We start from the raw sequence: 18,763 nt of genomic DNA, 5'->3' as shown, positions 1-18,763 counted from the left end.
CCTTCAACTTGCTTTAATGGACAGTTATCATCCTTTAAGGCCATATTTGCCTTTGCCACAATTAAAAGAGATCATATGAAGGCTCTCATACTCAATTTTCCACACAGTGCGATTTAAACTTAGATAAAATAAAAGAGGCTTAGTAAGATCAACTTCTGTACACAATAAAATAGAACGATCACCCTCAACATCAGAGGTAGTATAGGAAATTATACAAATAATTTATATAAAATTAACTTCATTCATATATTTATACAAGTTAACATATTTGTTCTTGTTATAGTATTTTTAATGAAGAATTTTTCTATTCTTTTCAAAATTGACAAATTCTTCAATGTTAATGTATTTTTATTAAGTTTCAATTATTTTAATTTATTAAAAATTAAAAACTATATTATTTTGTGGTAAGAAAATGATTGCCTGAATAATTCAAACACAAGCATCAAAATTCTTTCATGTGAAATTTTTTATAAAACGCGATCTTATATTTAAGTAGGGATTGAAGTCACAAAAATCATTTGCGTATATAGTCCTTATATTATATGATACCGGGTTTTGGAGGCTTGTTACCCCCCCCCCCCCCCCCCCAATCATTTTGTGGCTTTGTTTAATCGTGGTCTTTTGGTGCTCGAGTGATTTTAAATTTCCTTCACAGAATGAAATTTTATGAGTTAATCCCAGGTCTGCAGTTTCTCATTATGCATCCAATCATTATAAAAAAGAACTAGCAAACATGGCATTGCAAAATGTTGTTTTTTGTTTTGCTTGCTTTCTATGCTTTCCAGTTTCCATGAATTTAGATAATAATCATTTCGATAAATTTTATTTATGTTAAAATATTTGAAGTTTAAAAAACGATGTTATTTAAACTTCTTTTTCAAATATACTTTTACTATTCTGATTAGTAGAGTGTATAATTAATTAGAGATAAAGTAGCTTCGAAAGTATTTTTATTATTAATGCTATTAAAAATCTCTTTTAAAGAGTATAAAAAATCTAAAAAGACAGATAATGTAGAAAAAATGTACTCCTCCGTTCTAGTTTATGTGGCACTGTTTTCGTATTACTTTTAAAAGTTATTAGTTTTTTTTCATGATTTTACATGCTTCAAAATTTTTGCCATCATACAAATGTTTCCACATATTTGAAATCACAATTTTTTTTTAAAAAATCTTTAAGTTTCATGTCAAATCAAATTACCATGGTCACAGGTTGGACTTTTTGCTTTTTAACGTTATGGTTTTTGTTCATGCTATCAAGTACTCTCCCCACCCCATGTGCCAAGAAATTTTTTTGATTCGGTCTTGTGAATATTATTAGTCACGTTTTGGCGGCCATTTGACTGAATTGGACTCTACTTCTACTTTGATAAAATTGTTTACCCGTAAAACAGTACAGTTGAATTTGTAACGTGATTTGTAAACACGTGAATTAAATTGATCCGAAAAGTAAAATGATAGAGAATAAAATTAAATAAAGTAAGAAATAATTGAAGAAGATCCTGAGCCTGAGCCTCAAAATATGCTTTTGAGCAAAAAAGATGTTAATAGAAAGCAAGAGTAAGTTTAGCCTTTTTTTATACAAGTATTTCGTGCCCTTACATTGAGTATAAATTCCCCTATTTATAGCTAGATTAAGGGAGACAAGATCCCCAAATTAAAAACTCTTCTTGATAGCTGCATAACCATTAAGTGTGAATACTAAGATTTTTTGTAACGACTGCTCCTTTAATACTGTCTTCTTCAACCGGTATCTTACTTTCAAACTTTTCGTCTCCGGTTCCAATGTCTTCGGAGCTCGCACAACACCGGTCACATGCTCGTAACGATACTAGCTATTTGCTGACTCATACCTAACCTGTCTTTACTATCACATGTCAACGCGATAAACGTCTACCTATCATTTGTTAATTTTACCCCATACAGATAGTCCCTCTGCTTTCCGGTGACTCAACTTGAAGTGATCGGGAAGTAGATAAGAGCCCTTTTCTTGGCAGAAAAGTTCTCTAACGATTTCTGACACTTGAAAGGACGCACGTATCATTGTATTTAATGAGCCGAACACGTGTTATCCCATGATTCGATAAATACTTTCGCCAGTTACCTAGGTAATGTTGGCCGTGCATTCTGCCGCCTATAAACTTCTCCCCTTCTCATCACTTTTACCTTTCACATTTACAAACCTTCCTTCTTAGAATTCTCTTAAAGCCTTCTGCAACTCTCTCTTTATCTGTAAAACTTTTATATTCATTCTTTCCATTATCATGTCTTGCGTTATCTCTTCCTCCGATTACACAGACACTTACATCGGTGGCGGCCCGTCCTAGAAGAGCAAGTCTAAGGAACCCGATGTCGGTCCTCCTTCTATTAACACAATCATCCCTTCTTAGCTAAAATGTGAGACGAATTTCCATATGCAAAAGGAATCCTCTGACCCTAAAAATGATAGAAATAGAGTTGTTGGTAAATACCATACTTCCATACGCTCTACTAGTATTCCCGTTGTGAAAGAAGATTGTGGCTGGAACAATATTGAGGTTTTAGCCTCTAATGAAGTGGAAATAATTACTTTTAGTAAATTAGGGTACGCATATATTTACACGTACCCTTTCACTTTAAGGATTGGCAAGGAAATTGATCCCATCATCTTGGAGATTTGCCGGAACTACCAAGTGTGTTTAGCTCAAGGAGGACCGTCGATATGGGGAACAATGGCTTGTCTTCGGTTCCTATATTCCCGGGCCAGTGAAACCCTTACGCTTGCAGGGTTGATCAACCTCTAGGCCCCTAAATATTTTCATGGAGATATGATCAAACTCAGTAAACGTGATCACCATGCCAGCATCACCAGGTTGATGATGACAACGATCGTGGTTGGATGGAGAGGTTTGTTTTCATCACTCGAGGAGACATTCTACCGGCGTCAGCATCTCCTATTCCCGAAACCTCAAATTATAATTGTAAGCTTTCTTAATATCTTTCTTCATTGTGTCAAAGTAATTTTCTCCTCTTACTAAATCTTCTCTTCTCTTATTTCCGCCACCCATTGGGTTCCTCCAGCAGTAGTAAACCTAACCTAATGGGTTCAATCTTTTTTAGACATTTCCACACCAGACTCCTGTAAGTGGAAGGAAATTTCAAATAGATTCAACTGGAAGGTCAAGAACCATGGTGAGTAAAACTTCCCTTTTCCTCTTTTAATCTTCAACTTTATGTAGTATAAATTTTTTGACTTCTTTTCATAATATGTAGGCCTTCCGAAGGGATCTTTCGTCTATCCTACCGTTGCAGTTTCTCATGACCCGAAAGTGGCTCAGCAACAAATTCAAGAAGACCTTGACCGAAAGAGGGTCTGTGAAGCTGCTCTTGCTTCCGGTGAAGGCACACCTTCCTTAAGTCCCTAGCCCAAAGGGACTAAAAATCAAAAAGAAGTCGTACCTCCAAGGATGAGACTCAGGAGAAACCTCCAATTATAGAAGAAACCCTTGTAGGACCGACCACAATTGTCCTTGACGAAGAAGAAACTGAGGACGATGATGAAGCAATTTCTCTTTAGAAAAAAAGAAAAAGAAAAACTCCCTCAGATTAACCGGAGGACATAGAAGGACTCTTCACAGAGTTAGTCTTAGTTGAGAATGCTGAGTCCCGATTCTGGGATCCAGTTATTGTCTTCGGCCAGAAGGGCTCTATTTCTGAGGTTCCTCTATCCTTTGTTCTAACACCAGCTGCCGCATCACTAGCTCTCACCTCACCACCGACCCCAATCGATCAAGAGGAAGATGTGCGTTTTCCTCGGTCACCCGATCAAGGGAACATAGAAAATGGCTTCTCGACGCCCATCCGAAACCCTAATGGTAAACGCAGTGTTACCTTTTCGGTTTCGAATGAGTACCACTTGCTTTCTTGGAGAAAACTAAGCAAGAAAAAATGGCCCATATCCAAAAGGCTACTCAATTTCATGCTGAGCTTGCTGAGTTGAAGATCAAGTGGGCTGAGCTGCAAGATGCTGTGACTTCGGCAACCAAACGCGAATCTTCTTTCATGGAACAAATCAACAACCTGAAAGAAAATTTATGTTCCAAAACCAAGGAAGCTGTTGCGGCCGAGGAGAAGAGGGCAAGAATGGAGAAAAGGCTCAAAAAGTTCATGGAGCAAAACAACGAACATGCGAAGACCAACACTGACCTTTGCCAGACTTATGATATCTTGAGAGTTGAAAATTATCAGCTGTAGTCTAAAGTCCAAAAGCTCCAAACCAAACTCCGGGATCAAGATGATTCTTTCCTTCTTGAGAAAACTCAAGAAGTTTATCACATGAGGAGGAAAACTTTAGATGATGCCAAAGAAGGCATTTCGAATATAGATGACTGCATCGCTGAAGCCCTTGACTTGGAGACCACCGCTTTCGAGAACATTTGTGCCCGAACCACAGTTTTAAACTCTTCGAGCACTTGCTCCGAGTCTTCAGAAATCGAGGAGGAGTTTAAAGATGAATAAGAAAAGGATAAGGATGAAGGTGCAGAACCGAATGCTGAGCAGCCTTCACCTTCAAAAGATGCATTAGAGACTTCTCGTCCTTCGGAGTCTGCTGATAAAACAAATTAATGTATTTTCTTTTTCTTTGTAATTACGTCAAAACTTTTATTGAGTTTGGAATATTTGAAATAAAAGACATCTTTTACTTAACTTTTGCGCAAAAGACATCTTTTTATTTTTTCGTTGATAGGGTTCGAAATTTTTTACATTCAATAACTTTAATACCGGACATTCATACTTTCAGCTTTTACCTTTAATTATGAGGGTTTCATAAGAGAGGGCCCTTATGTTTACGGTGCTCTTGAAGAGGACGTCGCCTATTCATTCCGGCACTAGCATTTGAAACACTTAAATGAAAAAGACCATATCGTATTATTTGGACAAGAAATATGATAAAAACAAAAGGAATTTATTTTATCCCTTCCATTTCAAAATGTACATTTACATGAGCAAAACTTTTACATCCGCTTAAGTAAATAAAGCTGCCTATACATATGTTAACTCTTACTACTTATTTCTATGGGGCTGATAATTCAGTCCCCGATCCTGACTCGAGGTCTTTCAAAACAACTAAACTTTTAAACTTTTAAGTTCAAGATGCAGCTTCCGGTTCTAACAATCCCTGATTTTATTGACATCTTTAGTGCCCTGATATATAATAGTTCCTCCCCCAGTGTTCGGATGTAAAGTATGAGAATCCGAAGATTGGAGTTCTTGTTGTTGTCAATGATTCTTCTTCAGAGTATGCTTTACGTTGCTGTCTCATTAAAAACCTTGCCAGAAAAACCCAATTGGGATAAAACTGGATGAAGAAAATAACAGCGCAACACATACTTTCAGTATCATCTAGAATCTTCAACAATAATATCTTTTGAGGTGAGTCATGTTCCAGTTACTTGGTAATTTTACTCCTTCTTGATTTTCCGGTTGATATGACCCTTTATCGGTTATAGCTGAAATCCGGTAAGGTCCTACCCAGGTTGGTCCCAATTTTTCAGCATTGACTTTTCGGGTATTGTGAGTTACGTTCTGTAAAACCAAGTCTCCGATTTTGAAATAGGGAAGATTTGCTCTACGGTTATAGTATCATTCCATCCTTTGCTTTTGTGACACTATCATTACATAAACTAAGTTCCAACGCTCCTCAAGCAAGTCCAACTTGATCAACATTGCTTCTTCATTCTCCTGCTCGTTTGCTCGGGAATACCTTATGGTCGGTTCCACAATCTCTACCGACATCAAAGCTTCCACACCATATACAAGGGAAAAAGGCGTTTCTCCTGTGCTCGACTTTGCCATCGTCCGATATGCTCACAATACTCTCGGCAGCTCTTCTGGCCATCTACCTTTAACATCCTCTAATTTCTTTTTGAGGTTTTGAATTATCACCTTGTTGGTTGACTCCGCTTGACCGTTAGCACTTGGGATGATATGGGGAGGATGTGATCCTTTTGATCTTCAATCTATCTAGGAATTTTGTAACTTTAGAATATATAAATTGTGGCCCATTATCACAAGCCATATCCTTTGGTACTCCAAACTGATAAAAGACATGGTCAAAAATAAAATCAATAACTTCTCGCTCTCCAATCTTCTTGAAAGCACTTGCTTCAACTCACTTAGTGAAATAATCAGTCAAAACTAAAAGGAATTTTAGCTGCCCGAGCCTTTGAGGCAAAAGACCGACTATATTCATCCCCCGCTTCATGAATGGTCATGGTGACACCACTGAATGCAAAACTTCCGTCGACTGATGCACCAATTGAGCATAACGTTAGGACTTATCATATTTTTGAACTAACGTCTTTGCATCATGTTCCATTCGGGGCCAATAGCAACTGACCCTTATTAATTTGAGCACTAGTGAATCCGCACCAGAGTGATTTCCACAAACCCCTTCATGAACTTCTCTCATGACATAGTCAGCCTATGATGTTCCTAAACACCGAGCCAACGGTCCTTGGAAAGACCTTCGGTATAATTGTCCATCAACGAGACAATACCGAGCAACTTTTGTTCGTAATGCTCGGGAGGCTTTAGAATCTTTAGGCAATTTTCCATGCCTTAAATATTCTATAAACTCGTTTCTCCAATCCCAGATTAGGTTGGTTGAGTAAACTTCATAATACCTATCCACGTCTATGACTGAATGCAACAGCTGAACAATTGCACCGGAATAAGCTCTTTTCATTTCTATGGATAATCCTAAATTGGCGAACGCGTCCGCCTCCATATTTTTTTCCTTGGGATATGAATCACCGATCACTCCCTGAACCGAGAAAGTAAAACTTGAACTTTAATCAAGTATTGCTGCATGCGCACTTCTTTGGTATCAAATATTCCATATATATGATTTACAACCAAGGGGGAGTCGCATTTTACTTCAATCACCTTAGAGCCTAGTCCCCGGGCTAATTCAAGTCCTACAACCAAAGCTTCATACTCAGCTTTATTGTTAGTCAACAGGACAATTCTAATGGCCTATCTTAGGATTTCTCCCGAAGGAGTGATTAGTACTATCTAAAGACCAGAACATTTTATGTTGGAGGCTCCATCTGTAAACAAGGTTCATACACATGAGACAATTTCGGATACCATAACTGCTTTTTTAGCAGCTAAAGTCCTCATTCAGGACTAAAATCAGCCCCAAAGTCGGCCAAAACTTGTGACGTAATAGCAGTTCGGGGTTTATATTCAATATCAAATTCACTAATTTCAACTGCCCATTAGCCAATCGACTTGATAATTTAGGTGTATGAAGGACATTCCTCAAGGGAAAGGTCATCACAACTGCTATTGTGTGGCATTGGAAGTAGGGTCTAAGCTTTCGAGAGGCAACTACGAGAGCTATATCTAACTTTTCCAGGTGCAGGTAACGTGTTTCCACACCTGAAAGTATCTTACTAACATAATATATAGGAAATTTTGTACCTTCTTCCTCTCGAACTAGAAATGTACTTACTGCAACTTCCGACATAGCTAAATAAATTAACAATTATTCCCCTTCCTTCGTTTAGACATTAGGGGAGGACTAGGCAAATACCTATTTAAGTATTTCAACACTTGCTGGCACTACGACATCCACGAGAAGTCATTCTTCTTTTTCAATAGCGAAAAGAAATGGTGACATTTCTCCGATGACCTCGATATGAATCTGCTAAGGTCCCCCAACCTACCGGATAGCCTTTGCACATCCTTTATACTTTTCAGTTGGTCAGGGATGTCTTCTATAACCTTAATTTTGTTGGGATTTACTTCAATTCCTCTTTGAGAAATCAAAAAACTAAGAAACTTCCCGGACCCAACTTCAAAAGCGCACTTTTCTGGATTGAGCTTCATGTTGTATTTCCTCAAGATATCAAATGTATCTTGTGGATGATTCAAATGATCTCCTGCACTGAGAGACTTAACCAGCATGTCATCAATATAAACTTCTACGGTTTTACCAATTTGACGCTCAAACATCTTATTAATGAGCCTTTGGTAAGTTGCTCCAGCATTTTTAAGCCCAAAAGGTATCACATTATAGCAATATGTACCAAAATTTGTGATAAATGAGGTTTTTTCTTGTTCCTCCAGGTGCATCCTAATTTGATTATACCCGGAGTAAGCATAAAATAAACTCATCAATTCATGCCCAGCCATAGCATTGATCATTTGGTCAATGTTTGGCAACGAAAAAGAATCTTTAGGGCAAGCCTTATTTAAATCTTTATAGTCTATATACATTCTAAACTTATTATTCTTTTTAGGTACAACTACTATGTTAGCTAACCATTCAGGATAACTTGCTTCACGAATAGAACCTATATTTAGCAACCTGGTTACCTATTCTTTTACAAACCTATTTCTCACCTCGGCTATCGACCGCTTTACCGAAGGGAAAGTAGGGTCTAAACTTAACTTGTGGACAACCACTTCTAGTAGAATACCTATCATATCTGAATGAGACCATACAAAACAATCAATGTTAGCTTTTAAAAAATCAATAATTCTAAGCCTGAGTTCGGGGATTAACCCTGTTCCCAAGTAACCTTTTTATCCAGAAATTCCGTGAATAAATCAATTTGTTCAAGCTCTTCTTCGGTTGACTTTGTTGCATCTGTTTCTTTCGGTCCCTGAAAGGATCTTGACACTTGATAAAAATCTGATGTCCCTTCTTCTCCATCACCTTTAATAGATACCGGTTCCGGTAGTTGCTATTTGCTTATTCCCCCCACCTTGCTGCTAGATAAGGTGACTGCATTTATTTCTTTTGCAACATGTTGATCTCCTCTAATCTGTTTGATCCCATCCGGTGTAGGGAACTTCAACAATTGATGGTAAATTGATGGTATAACCTTCATTTCATGAATCCATGGTCAAACAATGATCATGTTGTAGCCCATATCGCCATCCACAACTTTGAATAAGGTGGATTTCGTCACCCCTTTGGCATAGGTAGGTAAAATAATTTCTCCTGGGGTCGTTACACTTGTTAAATTAAATCGGTCCAGAAGCTTTGTTGCCGAAACTATATTTTCGGTTAGCTTTGCTTGTTCCAAAACCCTCAATTGGATGATATTAGCCGAACTACCTCTATCAACCAATACACATTTAATTTTAAAATCTAAAACATTCAGAGATATTACCAGAGTATCATTGTGCGGTAAAATAAGGTCGTCTGTATCTTCCTCTGTGAAGGTGATTTCATCATCTTCGGATGCTTCTCGAATTCTCTTGCCATGAGTGACTGATATCTTCGTCCTTTTTGCTGCCAAAAACGCCACCCCATTTACTTCAACCCCACCAAAAACCATGTTGATCGTTTGGCGGGGAGATCATGTGGTTGTTTTTGTCGGCTCCATTGCATCTCGACTGCTCCCCTTGTTTTTCTTAACCCGATCACTTAAAAATTCTCTCAAGTGACCATTTTTCAACAATATTGCCACCTCTTCATGAAGATGACTATAGTTCTCACTCCTATGACCACGTGTTCCATGGAATTCGCACCACAAATTAGGATCCAATTGACTAGGATCTGATCGAATTGGTTTTAGGAACCTTGCCTCCTTGATATTTCTCATAACCGAAACCAACTCTGCCAAACTAATGTTGAAATTGTAATATGATAATTGGGGATATCCCGAATCCCGAGACCCCAATGGTTCTTTGTCCTACAAAGCTCTAATACTCCGAACATGATCCCTCCTTCTATCTGGTCTGAATCTTTCTGATGATTGAAAATCTTTAGCTCCACGCCCATTAGATCTTTCATTTGTGAATTTTTTCTGATCCCGATCGCGATTATGACCCTTGGATGACACCGAAGAACTCAATTGATCATCTTCAATTCTGATTTTCGATTCATAACAATTATGGACATCTGTCCATGTGGTTTCCTGAAATTCCAACAAGCTCTCCTTCAATTTCCTCGAGGCAATGGAGCTTAAAAGATCGAGGTCTTTATTGAATGCCTCTGCTGCCCATTCATCCGGTACTGCCGACAAAATTATATTCTCTTTTTGGAACCGGATCACGAACTCTTGAAGCAATATAGATTCTCGATGAGAGATTCTGAATATATCCGCCTTCTTACACTTGGACTTTCCTTGCCTTGGTATGAACTTTGATAAAAGAATCTGCATGCATTTCAAAAGAATCGATTGAATGTTCAGGTAAAGTTCCTTTCGTTAGGGTTTCGCCAAATTTCTTTAACAAAACTGATTCGATATCATGCTGAGCTAAATCATTTTTCTTTACAGTTGTAGTGTAAGTTGTGATGTGCTCATATGGATCCGATGTTCCATCATACTTCAAAATATCCGGCATCTTGAACCTTTTTAGATCAACTCTAGGGCCGCACTTGGTTTGAACGATTGCTGAGTATACTTCTTTGAATCCGGGCCCTTCAATACCAAAGGTGCCCCCGGAATTTGATCCATCCGTACGTAAAATTCTTTAGCGTTTTGATCCATCCGATAATTAATGTCCCTCATAAACCTCATGAGCTCAGTTTTAAAAGGATCATCTGTGTTGTTATCATTTTCGGATCCACTATCTGCACCACCTGCTTAATTATCATTAAATCTGAACTCCTCTCTTAAATCGATGTTACCGGTTCTTTCCGCTGTCTGATTTGCAGGCCCACTGGGAGGTGCTCGAACTCCTCCATTGGAATTATTTGAGACAACCGATAGTGCTTGTTGGAGCTCAGTCATTATCCGATCCTGTCTAGAGAGATGATTTATGATTTTCCTTTGTTGTGCTCTCAAAACTTTCACCATATCGTCAACGAGTTCATCGTCCATATCATTAGGGGTAGGACTCCTCGCAAGCCGAGTATTTTGTTCTTCCCGAATCGGAGTGGCTTTATTCCCATCATTGCGAGTTTCACTGGTAGAATCATCCTGCTAATTTCCACCACGGAAATTGTCCTCACGCTCATTAACGTTGTTTGTTCCAACATTGAGCGAGTTGTTGACATCATTAGGTGCCATATCTATTTTTTGCTTTACTAAAGAAAAATGTCAAAATACGTCAGTAAAAGATGAATGGATCAAAGTAATACCACAATTGTCTATACCCCACGGTGGGCGCAAAATTATTTACCCGTAAAACGGTACAGTTGAATTTGTAATGTAGTTTATAGACACATGAATTAAATTGATCCGAAAAAAAAATATGATAAAAAACAAAATTAAATAAAGTAAGAAGTAATTCAAGAAGAGATGAGTATGTGTCTCAAATTATGCTTTTCCGGTAGTAAGAATAAGAACATATATTGAGCAAAAAAGATGTTAATAGAAAGCAAGAGTAAGTTTAGCTTTTTTTCATACAAATATTTTGTGCCCTTATATTTAGTACAAATTCCCTATTTATAGCTAGATTAAGGGAGACAAGACCCCCAAATCAAGCTCCTCTTTAATGTGAATAAAGACCCCATTTTGATAGCTGCATAACGGTTAAGTGTAAATACTAAGATTTTTTGTAACGGCTGCTCCTTTAATGCTGCCTTCTTCAATCAGTATCTTACTTTCAAACTTTTTGTCTCCGGTTCCAATGTCTTCGGAACTCGCAAAACACCGGTCAGACACTCGTAACCGGTACTAGCTGTTTGCTGACTCATACCCTATATATTTTTACTGCCACGTGGCAACTCGACGAACGTCTACCTGTCATTTATTAATTTTACCCCATACAAAAGTCTACTCCTAGAGATGAGTGGGTTGCTTTAAAGTAATAATATTTGGAAAGTCAAACTATTTATTTTTGAACACGGTTTCTTCTACATGGTGCAAAATACTTTTATTGCAATAATTATAAATTTAGTACTACTTCATTTTTTGTTATATGTAACTTTGTTTCCAAAAAATTGTGAGATTGATGGTCAAATTGAGATGGGAGATAACATATTTGGAATCTCCTATTTTTAATTCTTTCACTGTTTTAGTGACTTAATTCTGAAGAAGTACTACATTTTTATACCCAAGAATTAACTTGATCTGGTTTACATTACAAACGGTATAAATGAATAACTCTTTTATGATGCTAAGTGTATCTACGCAGAGATACACATACACACTCAAAATAGTATTATTAACAAAATGTTTTACAAAAAGAAAACATGATATCCTTTACCCACACATACACTAATAACTGTACGTTATCGGTATATACTGTTTTGGAAGGAAAGTTACAAGTTAGTCCTTTGCCTATTTGCTATTACTGATGTAATATATACAGATGATATTGCTACACTTTCGCCAAAGCTGGAATAGCTCAGTTGGTTAGAGCGTGTGGCTGTTAACCACAAGGTCGGAGGTTCAAGCCCTCCTTCTAGCGTGTTTTCATTTTTTTATGTAATTTTGAGTTATCCGACTACTTTTTAAATTTTGTTAAAAAGAGGTTGGAAAGCTTATAATAAAAAGAGAAACGACCGAGCAATGCTGAGTTTTCATCTCAAATATCTAGGGTTGGGTATAGTCTCGGCAAACCCGAAATCCGACTTTTTTGAATTTTTGGTTTGGATTTTCAGATTAAGAATTGTATTTCGGATTTAATTTTTAGATTGTTTAGATTTTGGATTTGGTACTTTAGATTTGTGGATATCCAAAAATTCAAATTTTTATACTTTATATTTAGTCCATTATCCATATACAGGGGTAATAAGTCAAATGCCCTACCTATTAGACATTATCTCATATATTTAATACTAATTACTAAGTTACTGTTAGAATACTTTCTATTTGGACATAATTGGTTTACTATTGCTCTTTCTTATCGGCCTTATTAATATTTTCGTTGTATTTCCTTGATAATGATTTCATTACTTCAATACTTTATTTGGATGATTGCAGTGGGAATGAGGAACTTTTTAGGTAATTTAATATGAATCTGAGCTTATTTGGATTGTCATTTATTCAATTCGAAAATCGAATATCCGAACCGAAATTTTTATATTCAACCCGAACTGCCAGAACGCCTACTCCTACAAATATCAAAGATAACATTAAAGAAAATAGTCTTTTAACATACTTTTTATTTTTTAGATTGTTTGGTCTTTCTGTTTTACTTGTCTTATATGTCAGGGTTGGGGCAAATGTACGGATTGTGATAAAATCTCCTGAAGTTCATTAATTCCCCAAATGCTTCCATATCACCTTCATTTTTTGTTTCTTTTTCCACCTCTAATAATTAAGGGTGGGTATCATTCGGTTCGATTCGGTATGAATCTTATCCGTTCGGCATATCGATTATCGATTTATAAATATGCTAAATTGATAATCAAATCGATAAGATATCGGTTAGTCAGTTATCGATCGTTATCGGTTCGGTTATCGATTTACTCGATAAAAATAAAAAACATCCAAAAATTTCATATTTTTATTAAAGAAATCATGATCATATTGTTAAGAGAAAGGAACTAGATATTTGTTCTTAAAAAAGAGACTAAATTTCAACTTTAGAATATAAAACTTTCTTCACATGTGAAAATCCAAGCATATGATCTGAATTCTCAAAGTCAACAAAAGAAATACGTTAGTATAAGTAATTAATAAGACATTCAACAACAACAACAATAACAAGCACAGTAAAAATCCACAAGTGGGGTCTAAGGAGGGTAGGATGTATGCAGACCTTACCCCTACATTTGTGAAGGTAAAGAGGATATTTACGATAGACTATCGGCACACAGAATAAATTAATTGTAACGATCCAGCCGGTTGTTTTGAGTATTTGCATTCTATTCAGCTATTTGAAGTCTTGAGCAACATCGTATGATATATTATGACTTGTGTGAATCGTCGGTTTTGATTTTCAGGTTTTTCGGAAGTGATTTGGAAGAATGAATTTCATGTTTGAAGCTTTAAGTTGGAAGAGTTTACCAAGTTTAACTTTTATATAGTTGATCCCTGAAAGGAGTTTTGTGGTTCCGTTAGGTTCGGATGGGGATTTTGGACTTGGGCGTATGCCCGAATTAACATTTGGATATTTCTAGAAGGTTTCGGCGCTAATTAGCGAAAGTTGGAAATTTAAAAGTTTGGAAAGTTCATAAGTTTGACCGAGAGTTGACCTTGAGGCTATTAGATCCGGATTGTAGTTTCGGGGATAGGAATATCTTCGTTATGTTATTTTGGACTTGTGTGCAAAATTTGACTTCATTCCGAGTTGATTTGATATGATTCGGCACAAGGTTTGAAAATCGAAAGATTTAAAAATTTCTAAGTTTGAATTGTGGTACGATTCATCGTTTCGATGTTGTTATATGTCATTTGGGGCCTCGAGTAGGTCAGTAATATATTTTGAGACTTGTCAGTATGTTAGGACGAGGTCCCGAGGGGCTCGGTGAGTTTCAGGGTGGTTTCAAATTATTTTAGGCCATTTTTAATTGCTGATTTTTGACTACAACAGTGTGCATCGCGATCGCAGACATTTGATCGTGTTCGCGGAGAGAAAAAATGGTTCTCCGCGGATAATACCACCTTAAATCTATTTTTTAGTCTTCATCATTTACTCCCCTTTATTTTAGTAGGCGCCAGTCTTCTTCATCTGGCCGTATTGCATGCGGAGAGCAAAATGAGAGAAAGGGGTATGTGAATCGCGTTCGTGGAGACATATTCGCGTTCGCAAAGAAGCAATTTCTGCTACAGAGGGCTGACTTTGGAAGCTCATATCCTGTAATTTTTAAGAAATTTAGAGATGATCCAAAAATAAAAGTTGTAGCCCTTGGTGTCTTATTTTCAAAATATCAAACCGTTTATCATTTGGGGTATTGTAAAAAAAGTTATAACCATTATACTAGAGGCTGTATAGAGGAGTTGGGTAGCTTGTTCTTCGTGATCGCTATTAGTTTTCCGCGATCGCGAAGGGCAATTTTGAGCTGAGAAAAGTTGTGCTTCTTGATCGCGAAGAACTTTCCGCGATCGCGAAGAGTAAATACCTGGCATAAGCTATATTTCGGGGGTTTCAACCATTTTATCATATTTGGAGCTATGTAGCTCAGATTGAAGTGATTGAAGCGATTTTCACCATATGGATTGGGGTAAGTGTTCTCTACTCTGTTTTGATTATATTTAATGAATCTATCTTCGTTTTGACATTTGGTTAATGATTTAAAAAGAGAAATTAGGGGTTTTTTCTAAAGTTTCATTGAGTGAATATTTGAGTTTTGAACGTCAATTCGGAGTCGAATTTGAGTGAAACTAGTATTGTTAGACTTGTGATTGAATGGGTTGTCAAATTTTGTGAGTATTGTCAGGTTCCAAGGCGCGGGCCTGGGTTTGACCTTTTGGTTGATTTTGGGCTTTTGATTAAAGATTCGATCTTTATCAATTGGGTTTGTTTTCTTTGGTATTATTTGATGTATTTGAGTTGCTTTTGGCTAGTTTCGAGCCATTCAGAGGCCGGTACGCGCGAGATGTTATTTTTGGAGCATCGTTTGGCTTGCTCGGTATTGGATTTGGCTTGTTTGAAGTAAGTAACACTTCTAAACTTGGTACTGAGGGTATGAACCCCTGAATATACATGTTATGTGCTTAGTGTTAAGGTGACACACATGCCAGGTGACGAGCGTGTGGGCATGCACCGCGTGAATTATGACTCGGTTGATTCTATAATACTGTGTAGTTACTTAATCTTGTTTCTATCCATAAAATTTCCACGTGTTAGAGAAATTGAGTTGTGAATCATATTAGAAATCATGTTTAGGCTATATGCTTATTCTGTTAGTACCTACTGAGGTCATATCTGCTATTGAGTTATTTGCTTAAATTGCATCTACATACTCAGTCATGTGCATTCATTTATATATCATATCTCAGTCTCTGTTATCATTCCTTGTCACATCATATTGTTGTCATTATTTGGGCTGATTGGCATGAGATTTGTGAGCCCGAGAGACTAGAGATATTGATGACTGAGTTGGGGCCTGAGGGCCGGATTGTGAGTGATATTGATGGGATCGCATTGCACGCCGCATCAGATATTATATATATATATATATATATATATATATATATATATATATATATATGGTTGCGCGCCGCAACAAGCCTTGGGTTAGGTGCCATCACGATTAATTGAATTTTGGGCCGTGACAGTAATATTACTAACTATCTCTGAATGACGAACATAATTTTTAGAAAAATAGTAAAACCCTACAAAAGAAACAAATAGAAAAACTAAAAATCTGAACAATTAATTATTTAAAGTTTAAAACTAAAAATCTTAAGTGAAGACTGAAGATGAGAAATTCAGAAACGTTTAAAACTTTTCCTAAGGAGTAAGGTCTGAAGATGAAGAGTGACGATTGAGAGATTGAGACACTGAAGCACTAAGGTGGCTTTATATACTTAAGGATAAAATTATAATTTTGATAAAATTTATTGGGTTATCAGTTAAACCGTTAATTAAATTAGGCAAATTAGGATCCGAACTGATAATCCAATAGTCAAATAACATTGGGCGAAGTGCATTAGTAGTGACTTTTAAGCCCGTTTTTAAAATATATCATAATTTACAATGTATTTAAAAATTAGCCAATTCACTCAGACTTGAGGACTAAGTATCTTGAATTTCTGTATCCTGAATTTTTGAGCTGCTAATTTGGAATTCAAAACTTAGTGTCCTAACTTTTTGAGCTGCTAATTTGAAATTTAGGACTAAGTGTCCTGAATTTTTGAATTGCTAATTTGACATTCAGGACATAAGATTCGAATTCTGGATACAATATTCGAACTTTAGGACACGATGTCCTGAAGTTTTAGCGAATTGGCTAATTTTTAAATATATTGTAAATTGTGCATATATTTTAAATATCATGCTTAAAAGTGACTACCTGATGTCATTTTCATCATAAGGAATTAACCAAAAGGAAGTTTAGGACATGGTGTCAATAGGACATGGCATGGAAGATTAAATGGGACAAGGCGGGACAGGCCGGGACAGGGCAAAACATAATTTCTGAAAGTTTCTAAGGGATGTTGGACTGCAGATTCAAGCAAAATGGTTCCAAGAAACTTTGTTGCTATGTTTAGATATTAAAGTAGATCAGCTTATTGTAAATATTGTTTGTTGTGATGACCCGATAGGTCATCTTTAAATTTAACGGAAAAGGGTCAGAAATGCCCTTAACGTATTAGAAATGGCTCAAAAATGCCCTCCTTCGACCTATGAGTTCAAATTTGCCCTTAATGACATGGCATTGATGGGCATTTTAACATTAAGGGCAAATTTGAACCCATAGGTGGAAGGAGGGCATTTTTGAGCCATTTCTAATACGTTAAGAGAATTTCTGACCCTTTTCCGTTTTAATTAAACATGTAGCATTTATTTAGTCTGGAAAAAAGTGATTAGTTTTTACTAAAAATTAAAAAAAATGAATATTTTTTTTCTAGTTTTTACAAAAAAACTGCTTTAAAAAAACTGAAAAATATTTTCTAAAACAATATTTTTGTAAAAACTAAAAAAAAATATGAAAAGTAATTTTCTAAAGCAATATTTTTGTAAAAGCTGAAAAACAATATTTCCTCTTCTTCTTCCTTCCTTGTTTGTCCATATGCTTTCTCAGTTCATTTTTTTTTATATATTTTAGTTCTTCTAATGAGTTAGTACATCAAAACTGAAATATTTTCGTTTTTTTTTTCAGTTTTTAGTAAAAAAATAATTCACTTTTTTTCAGACTAAATAAATGCTACATGTTTAATTAAAAACAATTTTTTCAGAACTCAGAAACTCAATCTATTCCTAAATAAAAGCTACATGTTTAACTAAATAAATGCTACATTTTTCGAGACTAATAATTTTTTTTTTTTTACTAAAAACTGAAAAAAAAATAAAAAAATTTCAGTTTTGATATACTAACTCATTAGAAGAACTAAAATATATAAAAATGAACTCAGAAAGCATATGGACTAACAAGGAAGGAAGAAGAAGAGGAAATATTGTTTTTCAGCTTTTATAAAAATATTGCTTTAGAAAATTACTTTTCATTTTTTTCTTCAGTTTTTACAAAAATATTATTTTAGAAAATATTTTTCAGCTTTTTTTAAAGCAGTTTTTTTGTAAAAAGTGGAAAACAAATATTTTCATTTTTTTTTCAGTTTTTAGTAAAAAATAATTCACTTTTTTCCTGACTAAATAAATGCTACATGTTTAATTAAAACGGAAAAGGGTCAGAAATGCCCTTAATGTATTAGAAATGGCTAAAAAATACCCTCCTTCTACCTATGGATTCAAATTTTCCCTTAATGTTAAAATGTCCATCAATTCCATATCATCTTTTCGTTAAGAGAAGGGCATTTTTAAGCCTAAAAATAACATTAAGAGCAAATTTGAACTCATAGGTGGAAGGAGGGCATTTTTGAACCATTTCTAATACGTTAAGGGCATTTCTGACCCTTTTTCATAAATTTATAATTATTTCTGTGTTCTTAAACCTCAGATAGCACCATTCAGTATTTCTCGACTAGCGTGCGCTGTCTGTATAATTTTTCGAAAAGTTTCTATATGAAAAATTGATTAAAATGTGAAATAATGCTTCAAAACTTATTTGAGTTGACTTCGATCAACCTTTTGAGCAAACGAACCCGGATAAGTGCTTTGACAGTTCCGTTAGGTCCGAATCGTGATGTGGGACTTGGGCGTATGCCCGAAATTTAATTTGGAGGTCCTAGCTTGAGTTATCATCATTTGTTGAAAATTGGAAGTTTGAAAGCTTAAAGATTTTAAATTTTGACCGCGGATTT

The 18,763-nt window shown here is 35.9% G+C and overlaps 1 non-coding gene across 1 annotated transcript; it reads left to right on the top strand.

Moving 5' to 3' along the window:
* Nucleotides 1-12,285: 12,285 nt before the first annotated feature.
* Nucleotides 12,286-12,359, top strand: TRNAN-GUU (transfer RNA asparagine (anticodon GUU)). The gene has a single exon. It is a non-coding gene; the product is annotated as a tRNA-Asn (tRNA).
* Nucleotides 12,360-18,763: the final 6,404 nt, after the last annotated feature.

This window comes from Nicotiana tomentosiformis, chromosome 9 (genome assembly GCF_000390325.3).
Source record: "Nicotiana tomentosiformis chromosome 9, ASM39032v3, whole genome shotgun sequence".
NCBI lineage: Eukaryota > Viridiplantae > Streptophyta > Magnoliopsida > Solanales > Solanaceae > Nicotiana > Nicotiana tomentosiformis.
The sequence above is the reverse complement of the archived record's forward strand: the minus strand, read 5'-3'. Positions and strand labels throughout refer to the sequence as shown.